The 16,243-nt window shown below is 43.6% G+C and overlaps 1 protein-coding gene across 2 annotated transcripts in view; it reads left to right on the top strand.

The window, feature by feature from the left end:
• Window positions 1-16,243, top strand: part of CHST1 (carbohydrate sulfotransferase 1) — a 114,174-nt gene that overhangs the window by 16,170 nt on the left and 81,761 nt on the right. Inside the window, exon 2 of one of the 2 annotated variants that reach the window (XM_073604253.1) lies at window positions 10,464-10,542. The exons of the other annotated variant lie outside the window; for it this stretch is intronic. The gene's annotated coding sequence lies outside the window, so the exon portion shown is untranslated. The remainder of the gene's footprint in view (window positions 1-10,463; window positions 10,543-16,243) is intronic. 2 annotated transcript variants of the gene reach the window in all.

Raw genomic sequence — 16,243 nt, 5'->3', positions numbered from 1 at the left:
ATGGCACAGGGCAGTAGGTGGAGCAGATTTAGGCACTGGGCAAATCATGGCATCATGACACAGGGCAGTAGGTGGAGCAGGTCTAGTCATTGGGCAAATCATGGCACAGGGCAGAAGGAGGAGCAGGTCTAGGCATTGGGCAAATCATGGTATCATGGCACAGGGCAGCAGGTGGAGCAGGTCTAGTCATTGGGCAAATCATGGCACAGGGCAGAAGGTGGAGCAGGTCTAGGCACTGGGCAAATCATGGTATCATGGCACAGGGCAGTAGGTGGAGCAGGTCTAGTCATTTGGCAAATCATGGCACATGGCAGAAGGTGGAGCAGGTCTAGGCATTGGGCAAATCATGGTACAGGGCAGTAGGTGGAGCAGGTCTAGGCACTGGGCAAATCATGGCATCATGACACAGGGCAGTAGGTGGAGCAGGTCTAGTCATTGGGCAAATCATGGCAAAGGGCAGAAGGTGGAACAGGTCTAGGCACTGGCCAAATCATGGTATCATGGTACAGGGCAGTAGGTGGACCAGGTCTAGTCATTGGGCAAATCATGGCACAGGGCAGAAGGTGGAGCAGGTGTAGGCATTGGGCAAATCATGGCATCATGACACAGGGCAGTAGGTGGAGCAGGTCTAGGCATTGGGCAAATCAGGTCCTTTTCTGAATGCTGGGGTGCCCATGGATGGCTCCAGCCTGGGCCAGTATCATGCATTTCCATGGGGCGGTCGGGCTGACCATCAGCACCATAGCAATTAATGACGCTATGTGCCCTGGCTGCTTAACGTCATTATTGTTATGGTGCCGCACCATGGAAATGCATAACGTAAATGCGAGACAAGTTTCTGCGGGCCGCGTAATATCTTGTAACGGGCCAGTATGTGGCCCACAGGCCATAGTGTGGAGACCCCTGATGTGCATGAAGGAGTCAATCAATTTCTCTTGCTCTGGCTGAAAGGGGGGGGGGGGGGTGAATAGGAGTAATCTACACATGTGTAGCCGGCTTTAGCGTGGATAAAGGAATTTGTTGTATTTTTTTGTAGCGTACAGACAGTTTTAGATGGGTTGAAGGTATTACGTCTGAAACTTAGTCCCTATATTGACCAATCAACCTTTGCTTGTTTTTTTTTTTTTTTCTAGTCCTGGCAACAAACAGTTCAGCACCGGAGAATAATCCAGGGATTTCGGACTTTCGTTTCCTTAGCGGATGGTCACTTTTGCCTGCCAGGTTTTTTAGTAGAGAAGTGCAAAGAACCAACCAGACAGATTTCTGTTTACTGTAGTTGGAGGTTTAAAAGACCAAAACATATTGGTCATAAAACATAAAAGACCTTTAGAAATTCGGCATTTTGCTGTTTTTCTTTTTTGGACAAACTGCTGATGTCGATGTTTTAAGTCCACATTGGATTTCTGTATGAAGGATAAGTACACTTTCCACAAAGTGCAGTTATCCTTTCTGCCCACCACGCTGTTCTAAATGAGTCCACCCTTCTCCTCCCAGATGAATACTTACAGTGCCTTGAAAAAGTATTCATACCCCTTGACATTTTCCACATTTTGTCATGTTACAACCAAAAACGTAAATGTTTTTTATTGGGATTTTATGTGATAGACTAACACAAAGTGGCACATAATTGTGAAGTGGAAGGAAAGGGATAAATGGTTTTCAATTTTTTTGTACAAATTACAAATAAATATCTGATAAGTGTGGCGTGCATTTGCATTCAGCAACCTTTACTCTGATACCCCTAACTAAAATCTAGTGAAACCAATTGCCTTGAGAAGTCACCTAGTTAATAAATAGAGTCCACCTGTGTGTAATTTAATTTCAGTATAAATACAGGTGTTCTGTGAAGCCCTCAGAGGTTTGTTAGAGAACCTTAGTGAACAAACAGCATCGTGAAGGCCAAGGAACACACCAGGTCAGGGATAAAGTTGTGGAGAAGTTTAACGCAGGGTTAGGTTATAAAAAAAATCCCAAGTTTTGACCATCTCACTGTTCAATCCATCATCCAAAAATGGGAAGAGTATGGCACAACTGCAACCTACCAAGACATGGCCGTCCGCCTAAACTGACAGGCCGGGCAAGGAGAAGCAGCCACGAGGCCCATGGTAACTCTGGAGGAGCTGCAGAGATCCACAGTTCAGGTGGGAGAATCTGTCCACAGGGCAATTAGACGCACCCTCCACAAATTTGGACTTTATGGAAGAGTGGCAAGAAGAAAGGGATTGTTGAAAGAAAGCCATAAGAAGTCCTGTTTGCAGTTTGTGAGGAGCCATGTGGGGGACACAGCAAACATGTGGAAGAAAGTGCTCTGGTCAGATGAGACCAAATTTGAACTTTTTGGCCTAAAAGCAAAACGCTATGTGTGGCAGAAAGCTAATACTGCACATCACCCTGAATACACCATCCCCACCGTGAAACATGGTGGTGGCAGCATCATGTTGTGGGAATGGTTTTCTTCAGCAGGGACAGGGAAGCTGGTCAAAGTTGATGGAAAATGGATAGAGCCAAATACAGGACAATCTTAGAAGAAAACCCGTTAGAGTCTGCAAAAGACTTGAGACTGGGGCGGAGGTTCACCTTCCAGCAGGACAATGACCCTAAACATACAGCCAGAGCTACAATGGAAGGGTTTAGATCAAAGCATATTCATGTGTTAGAATGGCCCGGTCAAAGTCCAGACCTAAATCCAATTGAGAATCTGTGGCAAGACTTGAAAATTGCTTTTTGGAGAACTTTGGAGAACTTTTTTTACTCAATTTCCTTTAGCTTTACCTTCAATTATCCTCATTCCTGACTGATTGCATACAAATTTAAACCGTTTAGGTTTGATCTTATATTATATGGTTTTGGTAAATCTAAAGTCCTCCTGCATTTTTTTCGTGGGGCATGTGAGATGCTAGAATACTACTAAAGTTGGCCATGCATTAGTAGAATTTCCTTCAAAATTTTTCATTTTAAAGTGGTTGTAAAGCCTTAAAGGGGCTGTAAACCCTTGTGTTTTTTCACCTTAATGCATCCAATCTGACAGAGCTTGAGCTATTTTACAAAGAAGAATGGGCAAAAATGGCACTCTCTAGATTTGCAAAGCTGGTAGACAAAAGACTTGCAGCTGTAATTGCAGTGAAAGGTGGTTCCACAAAGTATTGACTCAGGGGGGCTGATTACGAATGCACGCCACACTTTTCACATATTTATTTGTAAAAAAAATTGAAAACCATTTACCATTTTCCTCCACTTCACAATTATGTGCCACTTTGTGTTGGTCTATCACATAAAATCCCAATAAAACACATTTACGTTTTTGGTTTTAACATGACAAAATGTGGAAAATTTCAAGGGGTATGAATACTTTTTCAAGGGACTGTACTTGTGCAGTAACTTCCTATAGGGTTCTATAGGACCATCCCCGAGGCGGGAGATACTTGGAGGATGGCCTGATAGAACTACATGGCCTGTTGCACATGGGCTTATATAAGAGCAGTGTGAACAGCAAGCATTGACAAAGCATTTGCAGAGCTTTTGGCAAGCTTTGTTGAAGCATTTAAAGTACCATTCAGCTCTAGTTTGTAACTGTTGAACACTGATCCTAATAGGAATGCTGATTGTCACTTTAAACAAGCTGCTATCAGGCTTCAGAACTTCTTGAAGCTTGTTGAAAGCCTGCTATCAGCTTGCTTTAACTGGCAGTCAACACTCCCATTAGGACCAGCCCACTCATGTCTAGACCATTTTTTACAATATGGCACTGCATTATTTTAACTGAAAATTGCACAATCGTGTGTTACTGTAACCAGATAAAATCTGTAATTTTTTTTTCAAATAGAGCTTTCTTTTGGTGGTGATTGATCCCCACTGCGGTTATTTTTTGCGCTATAACCAAAAAAAAAGACAGAAAAAAAACAAAACAATATTTTTTACTTTCTGCAATAAAACATAATAAATAACAAAATGTAAAAAATCTAATTTCTGCATAAATTAAGGCCAGTAAAAAAAAATCCCAAAAAGTGTATATTGATTGGTTTACAGGAACATTATAGCATCCTACAAACTATGGGATGTATTTATAAAATTTGTATTTATTTATTTTGGGGGCTCGTCCAGGATTTGCGCTAAAAGCTCAACTGAAGCAGACCTGTTTTCTGTGGTGTGTTTTGTTGCTTGTACTGGGAGAAAATACTGTGTACACTGTTTAGTTTACTTAATGCGTACATACTGTACATGCTTATATTTGTAGGCATATTTTTGTAAGCTATGAGTTGTGTTGTATTGTGTATGCTACAGTTTGTATGTGCAGCTTTTCTGTTTAGTAAAGCATTGATACACTACAGAAGTCCAAGCTTCCTTGGTTTTACCGCAAAAACCTGTAATAGATAAACAAAAGCAAAACAGCAACGCGTTGCAGGAGAAAGGCCTCCCGCTTCCTCAGGGCTTGAGCAGTGGATGTGATTAGATTTATGATGAGATGTAATAGGAGATATTTATTAGGGCTTGAGAGATACTGTCAAATCTTAACAGCACTATGAACTGCTGGCAGTCAAGCCCTGATGAAGGGGCGGCCTTTCCCCCGAAACGTGTTGGATGTATTTGATGTTCTTAACTACTAATCATTTTTAAAAGACCTCTAAGTGGTATGAACTTTTGTACTGAGCAATCCTCAATACCCACCCCAGAGTTTATCATCTGCTGAGTGCGCTTTTTGTCACTAAACATTATACCTTCATTATTTATTGACTCCTTTTGAAGAAAAACACACTCTATTGTATACAGTATCTGTCAAAACCTGTCAGGAACCATAAACCAGACAGAGACAGGAAGTGCGGTTAAAATCACACCTTTAATGAAATGACAAAAATAACAGTTTGGAAATGTAGTCAAAAACAGAAGCCAGGGTTTGGATGCCAGAGTGGGGGATCAGACGAGCCGGGGTCAGGAAACCAGAAGTCAGCGTAGTCAGGAGCAAAAATCAGGAACAGGAATCGGAAGGAAAGTCAGCCAGGCCAATTCATACACAGGAACACAGGAAGGAACGCACTGGAGATCATAGACCACGCAAGGGCAAGGAAGAAATGAGCTAAGCTGCTTAACCAGTTGCGGACCGCCCAGCGTACATTTATTGCAGCAGGGCGGCTGCTCTGCTCCAGATCACGTACCTAGTATTACACAAAGCGGGCTCGATGTCCGGTTTACACAGGCAGAACAACGATTTGTAAACAAAGCAGATTGTCATTCTGTCAGAAGGGAAGGCATGCATCCTGTCTTTCTTCTAAGCAGAGCACGGATCTTTGCCTTCCCATAGTCAAAGCACCTCCCCCACAGTGAGTAAGCACAACCTAGGAGCCAATGGTTCCTGCTGCTATCAATCTGTCCAATGAGGAGGGAGACAGCGGCGGGAGCCGCTGCTCTCATGCACGTGGCTGAATCGGATCGGGCACAGATAACAAAAAGGGGGGGTCTGGAAGGGGAGCTGTAGCATAGAAGGTTTTTCACCTTAGTGCATAGGGGGGGGTACCTTGTGGGCGCGCTCCTGAGTCCAGCATTCGGCGTCCATAGGCACAAATGCCGGATTGGGCCCCACCCCCGCATCATTGGATTTGATTGACAGCAGCGGGAACCAATGGCTGCGCTGCTATCAATCTATCCAATCAAGAGCCGGGACCCCATGCAGAGAGGAACAGCCCGTCCCCGCTAAGGGAAATATGGGGCTCAGGTAAGTAAAGCGGGGGGCTGGGGGGCCGGTGACTGCCAGAAGTTTTTTCAGCTTAATGCATAGGATGCATTAAGCTGAAAAAACACGGGGGTTTACAACCTCTTTAAGGCTTTAGAAACAATTTAAAATTAAACATTTTGAAGGAAAATCTACTAATGCATGGCCAACTTTAGTAGTATTCTAGCACCTCACATGCCCGATGAAAAAAATGCAGGAAGACTTTAGATTTACCAAAACCATATAATATAAGATCAAACCTAAACAATTTAAATTTGTATGTAATCAGTCAGGAATGAGGATAACTTAAGGTAAATCTAAAGGAAATTGAGTTAAAAAAATGTATAATGTATGGCCAGCTTTAAAGGTCAGAATTTTAGATAGAATGTTAGGATCATCGTTTTAATTTAACACTAATCTGATGAGTTGTAGAGCATTTAGTGTGTCCAGTGTTATCGTTTTAGGTATCCTTGTTTTACACTGTTCTAAAAACTTGTGGTATATATTAAGGTGACACAATCTCATATTTTTTTTTTTTTTTTTTTTTAACAACAAGGTTGGTCTTTATTTGAAAAGAAATGGCATACAATACAAAATTGTTACGAATACAATAGAGAGAGCACATAGGCAATCCATGGTCTGTATACACTAGAAATGACACACATCACCTATTTAGGATAACTGGTACATTAGAGCAGAGAAAATGGGGGGGGGGGGGGGGGAGCCACCGGCACAATTCGTAATGCATCCTTTTGGAGTAGATAAATAACATATGTTGCATTAAACAGGTACCTAAGTAGGGTCAGTCCAGGGCTTCCACATTCTTGTGAATTTCTGAGGGCAGCCCCTAGAGGTATAGGTCAGCTTGTACATGGGTATAACAGCGTTAATTGAGTTCTCCCATGCCCCTACCGTGAGTGGCCTATTAGAATTCCATTTAAATAAGATCTCTTTCTTTGCATAAAAAAGTAGGAGCGATACAAGTAGCTTGGTGTACCTAGGCCTCTGGTCATCGTCTTGTATGCCCAAAAGAGCCAATTCAGGTGAGAGGGGTATATCAAGCTGCAGACGGACATTAATAGCCTCAATTACGGCAGACCAGTAACCTGAAAGCCTAGGACAGGTCCAGAACATATGAATGTAGGTGCTATCAGAAGACTGACAGCGAGGACAATTCGGGGGGCTCTGCGGGTAAATTCTATGCAGTCTCTGAGGCGTGAGGTATACTCTATGTAGAAATTTTGCTTGAATTAGTTTGTCCCGGGAAGAAATCACTAGCCTAGAGCTATCCTCAAAAGACTCCTCACATGTTTCCCTATCCAGGGTCGGGATCTCATCCTTCCACTTAGTCCAAAGTGCTTCCATCTTTGGTGAATCCTTCCTAAGGAGAGTGAAATATAACGCAGATAGAGGTTTAACTAAGGATTCCTGGGCTAGTAAGTCCTCAACCACGTCCGGTGCAAGAACGGGCGGCGTTGGGAACTGTGCTCGAAAAGCGTGACGCAACTGGTGGTATCGCAATATCATCCAAGAGGGAAGGCCATGTCTACCAGCCAGCTCCTGAAATGATTTAGGAGCACCTGCCGACAGCACATCTTTCAATACTTTAATGTCATATCTAGCCCAGACTTGTGGGTCAGAGATTGACCGAAAGTGTGGGAGTGATGGGTTACCCCATAGCGGGCAGAAGGGGGACCACCTGTTGGCAGTAAGAAAGCATTTCCTAGTCCGACTCCAGACCCTAAGGGCAGCCACAGTAGGGGTTGGTAAAGAAGGGTACGCCGAGGCCCCCCTATATATCAGGTTACCCAGTTCCCGGAGGGATCCTACAATAGCTGCCTCAAGGCAGACCGCAGTGTTGGTCCTAGACTGCTCCAACCACCACCTAACCGTGACCAGCATAGCTGCAAAGTAATACAATAGCAGATTAGGCAGGGCCAACCCCCCACAGTCAACAGGGAGCTGAAGAGTCGACTTAGCTATGCGAGGGGTGGATCCCTGCCACAGAAAGGAACCAATGCAGCTATCGAGACCTTTAAAGAAGGACAGGGGTATCCATACAGAGCAGTTCCTGAAAATATAGATACATTTAGGAAGATAGATCATCTTCAGGATATTAATATGTCCTAAGAGATTGAGGGGCAAATTAGCCCACCGAGTGCAGTGGTCCTTGAGGCGTGACACTATGGGTTGGAGATTGAGACGCTGAAGGGGGTCTCGCGTAACCCTAAATTCGTAAATTCGTCCACCCATCGTAACGCTGTTTGAGCTGCAGATTGTCTAGACCGCGCATCAAGTGGGAATAGGACAGACTTGCCCCAGTTGATACGGACTTCAGAGAACCTTCCAAACACATCAAAGGTCTCTAGGGCAGCCTGTTTTTTTTTTTTTTTTTCATTCAAACACACAGCTGATTGTCTCCAACATCTCAACATTTCTCTGATTGCTTCCAAGTCAAGCCTATTATTCTCACCTGAGCTTGTTCCATCCCCTGTGCTACTGATTGGCTGTGCAGACCACACACCTTGTAATACATAGGGTATATAATACCAACTTACACACACACTCCTCTGCTACATAGCTGAGAGGAGCCTGCTTTCCCTGCAGTGTGTGTCATTACAGCGAACCACCAAAGGTCAGTTATTGAACGCAATTCCCCCTTCCTTTTTACCTTTTTTAATATCCATGCCTTATTTTGACATTTGTTTCCTTGCAAGATGGCACATGCCTGTAAACCAAAACCCTTTCCCTTCTCTTTCTATCATAAGATAAGAAGAAGGAATCTTGAAAGCTCGGTGTCCCTGATTAGGTATTTTCTTTTATTGATTTTTTAGATACATACCAAGTCCATCCACCAGTGGTGGCTCTTGTGAGCCCTGGCCTGCCGTCTTTTTTGGGGTCAACGCCAAAGCCAAACTGCATAGTACCCAAAATCTCTCTTCTTACTTCTCCAATAACAATTACTGCTTGTATCAGTGACTAGAATACCTAATTAACCCCTTGGACCCAAGGCTGTGGGAGCCCATCTCTCAATACGTCTATGTACAATGTTTACAATGAAGAGACAAATGTTTTGTGAGTATATATATACATACATGTTTCTTCAGTTTCAGATTCTATGATGTCCTTGTGCTTTGTTGGAAGTTAACAGTCTCTTAAATTCTCAGATTAACTTTTTTTTTTTTATATGTTATATGTTGGTGCCATACACTTACTCATACACATTTATATATATTTTCCCTTTTTAGAAACACATCAAAACTGCTTCTTTGAAACTCCTGAGGAAGGAAACATACACTATAGAAAGAACTGAGTCTTTCTATGTTATTCCGAAACATGTAGAGTGTCCTGTGCTGTTTTATTTTCAATCCAGTGATCTGACCCTTGGGTCTATTGGGATGATCTATTACAACACTATAGCAGTTAGATTATAATTGATTGTTGTCTCCTCCATCTCTTTGATCTTATATTGATTCTATGATTGTAGATATTTTGCATATTTTGTAAACAATAAAAACTTTGTGATCTTTTTAAACAATACTACTATATTCTATTCTTGCACCATATAATTATTTCCTGGTGTTGTACTGCCCATAATATCCTCCTTGGGGCACATACCCTCTTTTGGCTTTCTTCCTTATATATGGGATGTGGCAGAGACCCCTGGAAAAACTCAAACACTGGTTCCTCCCTATTTTCTTTATCTCATAGGGCAGCCTGTAGAGACGCACCGGCGTCTCGCAGATATAACAAGGTGTCATCAGCATAGAGCGATATCTTCTGCTCCCAGAGGGCCAACCCGGAGCCCCTCAATACTGCTGGATTCCCTGACCAGAACTGCCAGTGGCTCCAAGGCCAGTGCAAACAGACTGGGGGATAAGGGACATCCTTGTCGGGTCCCTCTCTGGAGGAGAAAAAAATCGGAAAGGGTATTGTTTACCCGAATTCTCGCCTTAGGGGCTTTGTATAGCAATTTCATCCAGTGTAGGAATTTAGGTCCGATTCCAAACTTTTTCAACACTGCCCATAAATATTCCCACTCTATATGGAGTCAAAAGCCTTCTCCGCATCCAGAGAGGCTATGACTCCAGTCCCTCCATTGCTATGGGAGGTGGTTAAATTCAGAAATAGACGACGGATATTGATATCTGTGCCCTTACCCGGCACGAACCCAGTCTGGTCTACATGGATGAGGTCCTCTATCACCGTACCGAGCCTGCGGGCTAAAATTTTTGCCAAGAGCTTAGCATCAGCATTGATTAGAGATATAGGCCGGTAGGAGGCACACTCTTCAGGGTCCTTACCGGGTTTGGGCACCAACACCACTATCGCCTCAGACCCTCATATTTTTATTTAATTACATTCTTTTTGAAGATTATATTGTGTGCACTAAAAATTATTTTAGTATATATATTTTTTTTATTGACTTTTGACAACTTTAGTGTCAGGGTCAGAGGATGCATGAAAACAATAATACTTTCTGTTCATTCTAGGTGTCTTTCGTTTTAAAAAAATATATATAATTTGTTGAGTGTTTAGTGAATTTTCAATGTCTGTAATGTTTGTTTTATTTTACATGTAAAAATATGGCAGAAAAGCAATAAAGCAGGAGGCCAGGCAGTTAAAAAAATATATTTAAAAAATAATTAAAGCCCAACTAAAAACGATCCCTTGCATTGGGGCAAGGATCAATTGTTGGTTTTGTCTAGGGGAGAGGAGAAACACTTTTACTTACTGGATCCTTTTGCTCTCCCAACAGATCGCGATCCCCCACACTCCGGCGGCTCATCCCTTGGCTGCGAGGACCAGTCTAGCAGTGGGGAGGAGTAGAGGATTGGGTAATTAAATCTTCTTTTTTTCTTTCATTTTCTTTACTTTTTTTTTTTTTTTCAGCTACCAGTGATGGCAAACCTTGGCACCCCAGATGTTTTGGAACTACATTTCCCATGATGCTCATACACTCTGCAGTGTAGTTGAGCATCATGGGAAATATAGTTCCAAATCATCTGGAGTGCCAAGCTTTGCCATCACTGTGGCCTAGACCTAGATGAGCAATAAACCCTTGTAGTGCGGGCACAGCCAATCATTTTTTAGTTGCCTGGAGTTGGGCTTCAAATGTGTTTTAAATACTACTTTAAGTAGTGTTAATAATTAATGTTTACCTGATTTCAACCTTTTGTAAACGCCTGTACAGTAGCTGAAAGAGAAAGCAGAGAGGTGATCTCATCAGTCTGTTGCTGCGGTTTCACTGTCAAATCACAGGCCAGCAGCAGGGTGACCAAAGAAGTATTATTTGTGCCAAAATTCAACATGCAAACTGGAAAATAGAGGAAAAGGATTACCTTGCTAATCTGCTTTTTGCTCCTTTACTGTCCAGTCACAGGCTGCGGGGAGAGAGATGACCAAGCTTTGCTGGGTAACTACAGTAGAGTAAAGTTAGGTCACTGGCTGGTTGTACTGTGGATGGATGAAAATACAAATCCTTTGGTGGGTGAAACTGCTTACGGTATATAGTGTATACAGTATATATATATATATATATATATATATATATATATGTGTGTGTGTGTATACAGGGCTTTTTTTCAATGGGAACGTGGAGGAACTCAGTTCCGGCACCTCCAGCACTAAACGTATGTAATGACAAGGGTTGTTGGGGTGTGCTGGGGGACAATAATGCTAACTGCTGGGGGATCTATTGTTGCTGGAGGGGTTCTATTTTTACATGGTGGTCTATTGTTGCTGGGAAGGTCTATTGCTGCTGGTGGTGGATCTATTGTTGCTTGGATGTCAATTGTTGCTGGAAGAGATCTACTGTTGAAGGGGGTCTATTGTTGCTAGCTGGAGGAAAGTCTATTGATGCTGGCTGCTCAGATCTTTTGTTGCTGCTGGGTGGTATTTTGTTTCTGGACAGATCTATTGTTGCTGTGGGGGTCTATTGCTGCTGGCTGTGGGGGAACTATTTTACTACTTTAACAAATTCCATACAAATTACTTAGCCCCACAAAATGATACTTGGCTCTGTATTCTCTAAAAGGGGCGCTACTGGGGGGTGGGCAGGGGGTGGAACCAAGGGACGGTGCTTGGAGGTGGGTAGGCGGGCCGAGACAAGAAGTGACTCAAAAGGGGGGAGTTTTTTCTCTGAGGAAAAAAGCCCTGTATATACAGTATCTCACAAAAGTGAGTACACCCCTCACATTTTTGTAAATATTTTATTATATCTTTTCATGTGACAATACTGAAGAAATTACACTTTTAAAGTAGTGAGTGTACAGCTTGTATAACAGTGTAAATTTGCTGTCCCCTCAAAATAACTCAACACACAGCTATTAATGTCTAAACCGCTGGCAACAAAAGTGAGTACATCCCTAAGTGAAAATGCCCAAATTGGGCCCAAAGTGTCAATATTTTGTGTGGCCACCATTATTTTCCGCCACTGCTTTAACCCTCTTGGGCATGGAGTTCACCAGAGCTTCGCCAGAGCTTCACAGGTTGCCACTGGAGTCCTCTTCCACTCCTCCATGATGACATCACAGAGCTGGTGGATGTTAGAGACCTTGCGCTCCTCCTCCTTCTGTTTGAGGATGCCCCAGAGATACTCAATTTTGTGAGATATTGTATAATATATATATAATATAGCACCCTCTAGTGTGTGCTAGAAGTAGCGTTAGAATTTAGAGTAGGTAAAAACATAGTTTAGCTCAGGGCTCTAAGCCCGAGCTATGAAATCTGGGTCAGGGTTTACTAGTTATGGGCTGGGCGACTCATCCTGGCAGCTCTCTGGTGCCTCCCCTGTTCACTGGGACATTGGAGAATGGTCTAGATCTAGTGGGCGAAGGTTAGGGGGAGCTGCCTTGAATATTTATTCAGCTCTGGGGGGTGAAGTGAAACGCGTTGGAGGCATGGCCTGGCAGGAGCCCAGGCTGAGGTTTTCTCTCTCATACTAGGACTCCGTGGATGTGCAGCAACAGGGATCTTTCCCCTCTTCCTTCCAGTGACTACAGGAGCTGGGACAAGCTCCATCCCTTGCTGGCACTTATGCAGTGGTTGCAGCATCATCCACACTACTCCCCATAGTTCATCTGTGGCTCCCTAGGGGGTGCGCTACATATACTGTACATATACGGGAGCTGTTTTACCTGCTAAAATGTTTGGATTTCTGTCATATTTTTTTTGTCATATTTGTTCGGATTTGAGCCTAATATCTTTATTCCCAGGATTGGAACTTTTCCTACCTTGCCAATAATTAGGAAAGGTTGAATAAAACAAACTTTGATTGAAAATATTGAACAGTTGGAGGCATTGTACCGTAACCCATATGGGCACCTTTGTCTTCCATCGTGGTAGGGTGTTGAGGTAAAAAGGTAGGTGAAATGTTCAGGGAACCTGTAGGAAGGCAGGAAGGAGTATGTAGATATAGGTGAGTTTCACTTGATGATACCCAGTGACAGTGTTGTGGCAGTGTAGGAGGGTGTTGTCAATACTAATACAATGGCACTTGTTTCCTTTTCACACTGATCTGGTTTACCAGTGCTGCCAAGCAGCTCCACAGCAACACATGCTGGGAAATACCCTTTGTATAGGGTCAGCATAATCTGTATTTGTAAACCAACCTGTTTTTTTATGTACCATATCAGGGATAGGCAACCTAGGGCACACATGTCAGGGAAGGCACACAGTGTCATTTTCTGCACACCCAGGAGATCATTAGCATGTGTTCAGGCTTGGACAGGCCCGCCAGTGGTCTGGAGCATCCTCCTGTGGGCGTTTGCTCCCTACAAATATAGTACTGTTGATATAGGCTGTAAGTGACAGCTCACTAGGCTGCCAATTGCAAAGCCTGGCCTAAATGACTGCCCTCATGGTCTACTAACTTCCATGACATTTAAGAAAGGCCTATGAGATTTTACTAAAGGTCAGGTCTGGCCCTCATCCCAGTAATAGCATAGGTCTATCTGCAGCTGCAGATTTTGTTATGTTGAGAAGCCTACCCCCTTCCTCCTTTCTGTGGAACCAACAGCTACAGGATTGTAAAACCCATGCATTTCTGAAGGTGCAGAACCTTAGGCTAATCTGGGGTCTAAATGTAAAAGAATTGGGTTTGGATCTGAGGTCTGAAGGTGCAGGAATTGGGGTTAATCTGAGCTCAGAAAGTGCAGGAATTGAGGCTGACCTGGAGTCTAAAGGTGCGGGAATTAGGGTTGATCTGAGGTCTGAAGGTGCAGGAATTAGGGTTGATCTGAGGTCTTATGCCCCGTACAAACGGTCAGATTTTCCGATGGAAAATGTCCGATCGGAGAGTGTTGTCGGAAATTCCGACCGTGTGTGGGCTCCATCGGACATTTTCCATCGGATTTTCCGACACACAAAGTTGGAGAGCAGGAGATAAAATTTTCCGAGAACAAAATCCGTTGTCGGAAATTCCGATCGTGTGTACACAAATCCGACGGACAAAGTGCCACGCATGCTCAGAATAAATAAAGAGATGAAAGCTATTGGCCACTGCCCCGTTTATAGTCCCGACATACATGTTTTACGTCACCGCGTTCAGAATGATCGGATTTTACGACAACTTTGTGCGACCGTGTGTAGACAAAACAAGTTTGAGCCAACATTCGTCGGAAAAAATCCTAGGATTTTGTTGTCGGAATGTCCGAACAAAGTCCGACCGTGTGTACGCCCCATTAGAGTCCAGGAATTGGGGCTGATCTAAGCTCTAAAGATGCAGGAACTTGGTCTAATCTGAGATCTGAATGTGCAGGAATCAGGGCTGATCTGAGGTCTAAAGATGCAGGAACTGGGATTGATCTGAGCTCAAAGTGCATGACTATTGTATAACCGATGAGACTTGCTTACCCCTTTTATCAACTTCTCCCATCACTGCATACCCAACCTTCACCCCAATAATCGAGACCACAACCTTATGGAGTAAAATATTGGCCGTAGCAGCCAATAATCTTTATTCAAAATATAAACCAATAATAATAATAATAATTTAACTCAACAGTAACATAATCCTGTAAAACACCTGAAAACATCCTTAAATCCCGTTGGTCTTTGCAGGGAAAAACCCACCAAACTTAAAAACTCCCAAACACTCAGGCACTGCGGTACTATACCAAAATTAGGCCTCCAGCTGACAAGCTAGCTCGGAGACAAACAACAAATAGCCCGCAGTGCCCCAATAACCCATTCAAGCTAAAACCCTTGTTAGCTGAAATCTCACCAACGGGCCTCATACTAGCGATGGGTCCCGATCTCTTAAATATCTGGGGTTTAATCCTTCCCCGCAAAGACCAACATCACGCCACTGCCACGACTTTTTGCTATACCATAAAATCATGACCAACTACAAACCTTTACATAACAGATCATACCACATGTTAAGGGAGGGAGGGTGGGACGCTTGCTCCTCTCCACGCAACTGAGCTGGGGCGGGATCTCTCACCCAGCTAATACCTCTGCTCCACCCCTACACTAAAGTGTCCAATCACACACCCCCTAACAACTAACTCCTCATCACCAAGTTCCCCTGTTAACCCTGTCATGCCCGCCCTACGCCTATTCTTTCTGTCTCTTGCTCCGGGCTTACTGGAAATGTGGCTGATCTGAGGTCTGAAGGTGCAGGAATTAAAGTTGATCTGAGCTCTAAAAGTGCAGGAAGTGGGGCTGATCTGAGGTTTGAAGATGCAGGAACTGGGATTGATCTGAGCTCAGAAAGTGCAGGAATTGAGGCTGATCTGGGGTCTGAAGGTGTAGGAATTAGGGCTGATCTGAGGTCTGAAGGTGCAGAAATGAGGGTTGATCTGAGGTCTGAAAGTGCAGGAACTGGGGCTGATATGGAGTCTGAAGGTGCAATTAGGTTGCTCTGAGGTTTGCAGGTACATGAATTGGCTCTAATTGAAGGTCTGATGGTGCATGAATGGGTCTAATCTGAATTCTGAAGTGACGCTGATCTACAGTCTAAAGGTCTGATCGCAGATCTGAATGTCCATGATTTTGGCCTGACGTAAGTTCCGAAGGTGCAGTAATTGGTCTGATCAGAGGTCTGAGAGTTCAGGAATTGGGGCTGATCTAAGCTTTAAAGGTGCAAGAATTGGGTCTAATATGAAATCTAAATGTACAGGAATCAGGGCTGATCTGAGGTCTGAAGATGCAGGAAATGGGATTGATCTGAGGTCTGAAGGTGCAAGAATTAGGGTTGATCTGAGCACTGAAAGTGCAGGAATTGGGGCTTATAATGGGTCTGAAGGTGCAGATAGGTTGCTCTGAGTTCTGCAGGTGCTTGAATTGGGTCTAATTGAAGGTCTGAAGGTGCATGAATTGGGTCTGCTCTGAATTCTGAAGGTACAGTAAGTCACGCTGATCTGCAGTCTGGTCTGATCTGAGGTCTGAAGATGCAGGAACTGGGATTGATCTGAGCTCAGAAAGTGCAGAAATTGTGGTTGATCTGAGCTCTAAATGTGCAGGAATCTGAGCTCTCAAGATGCAGGAACTGGGGATGATCTGAGCTCTGATGGTGCAAGAACTGGGGATTAT

This window comes from Aquarana catesbeiana, linkage group LG11 (genome assembly GCF_042186555.1).
Source record: "Aquarana catesbeiana isolate 2022-GZ linkage group LG11, ASM4218655v1, whole genome shotgun sequence".
Lineage (NCBI taxonomy): Eukaryota > Metazoa > Chordata > Amphibia > Anura > Ranidae > Aquarana > Aquarana catesbeiana.
Note: the sequence above shows the minus strand (reverse complement) of the source record. Positions and strands in the feature narration are given on the sequence as shown.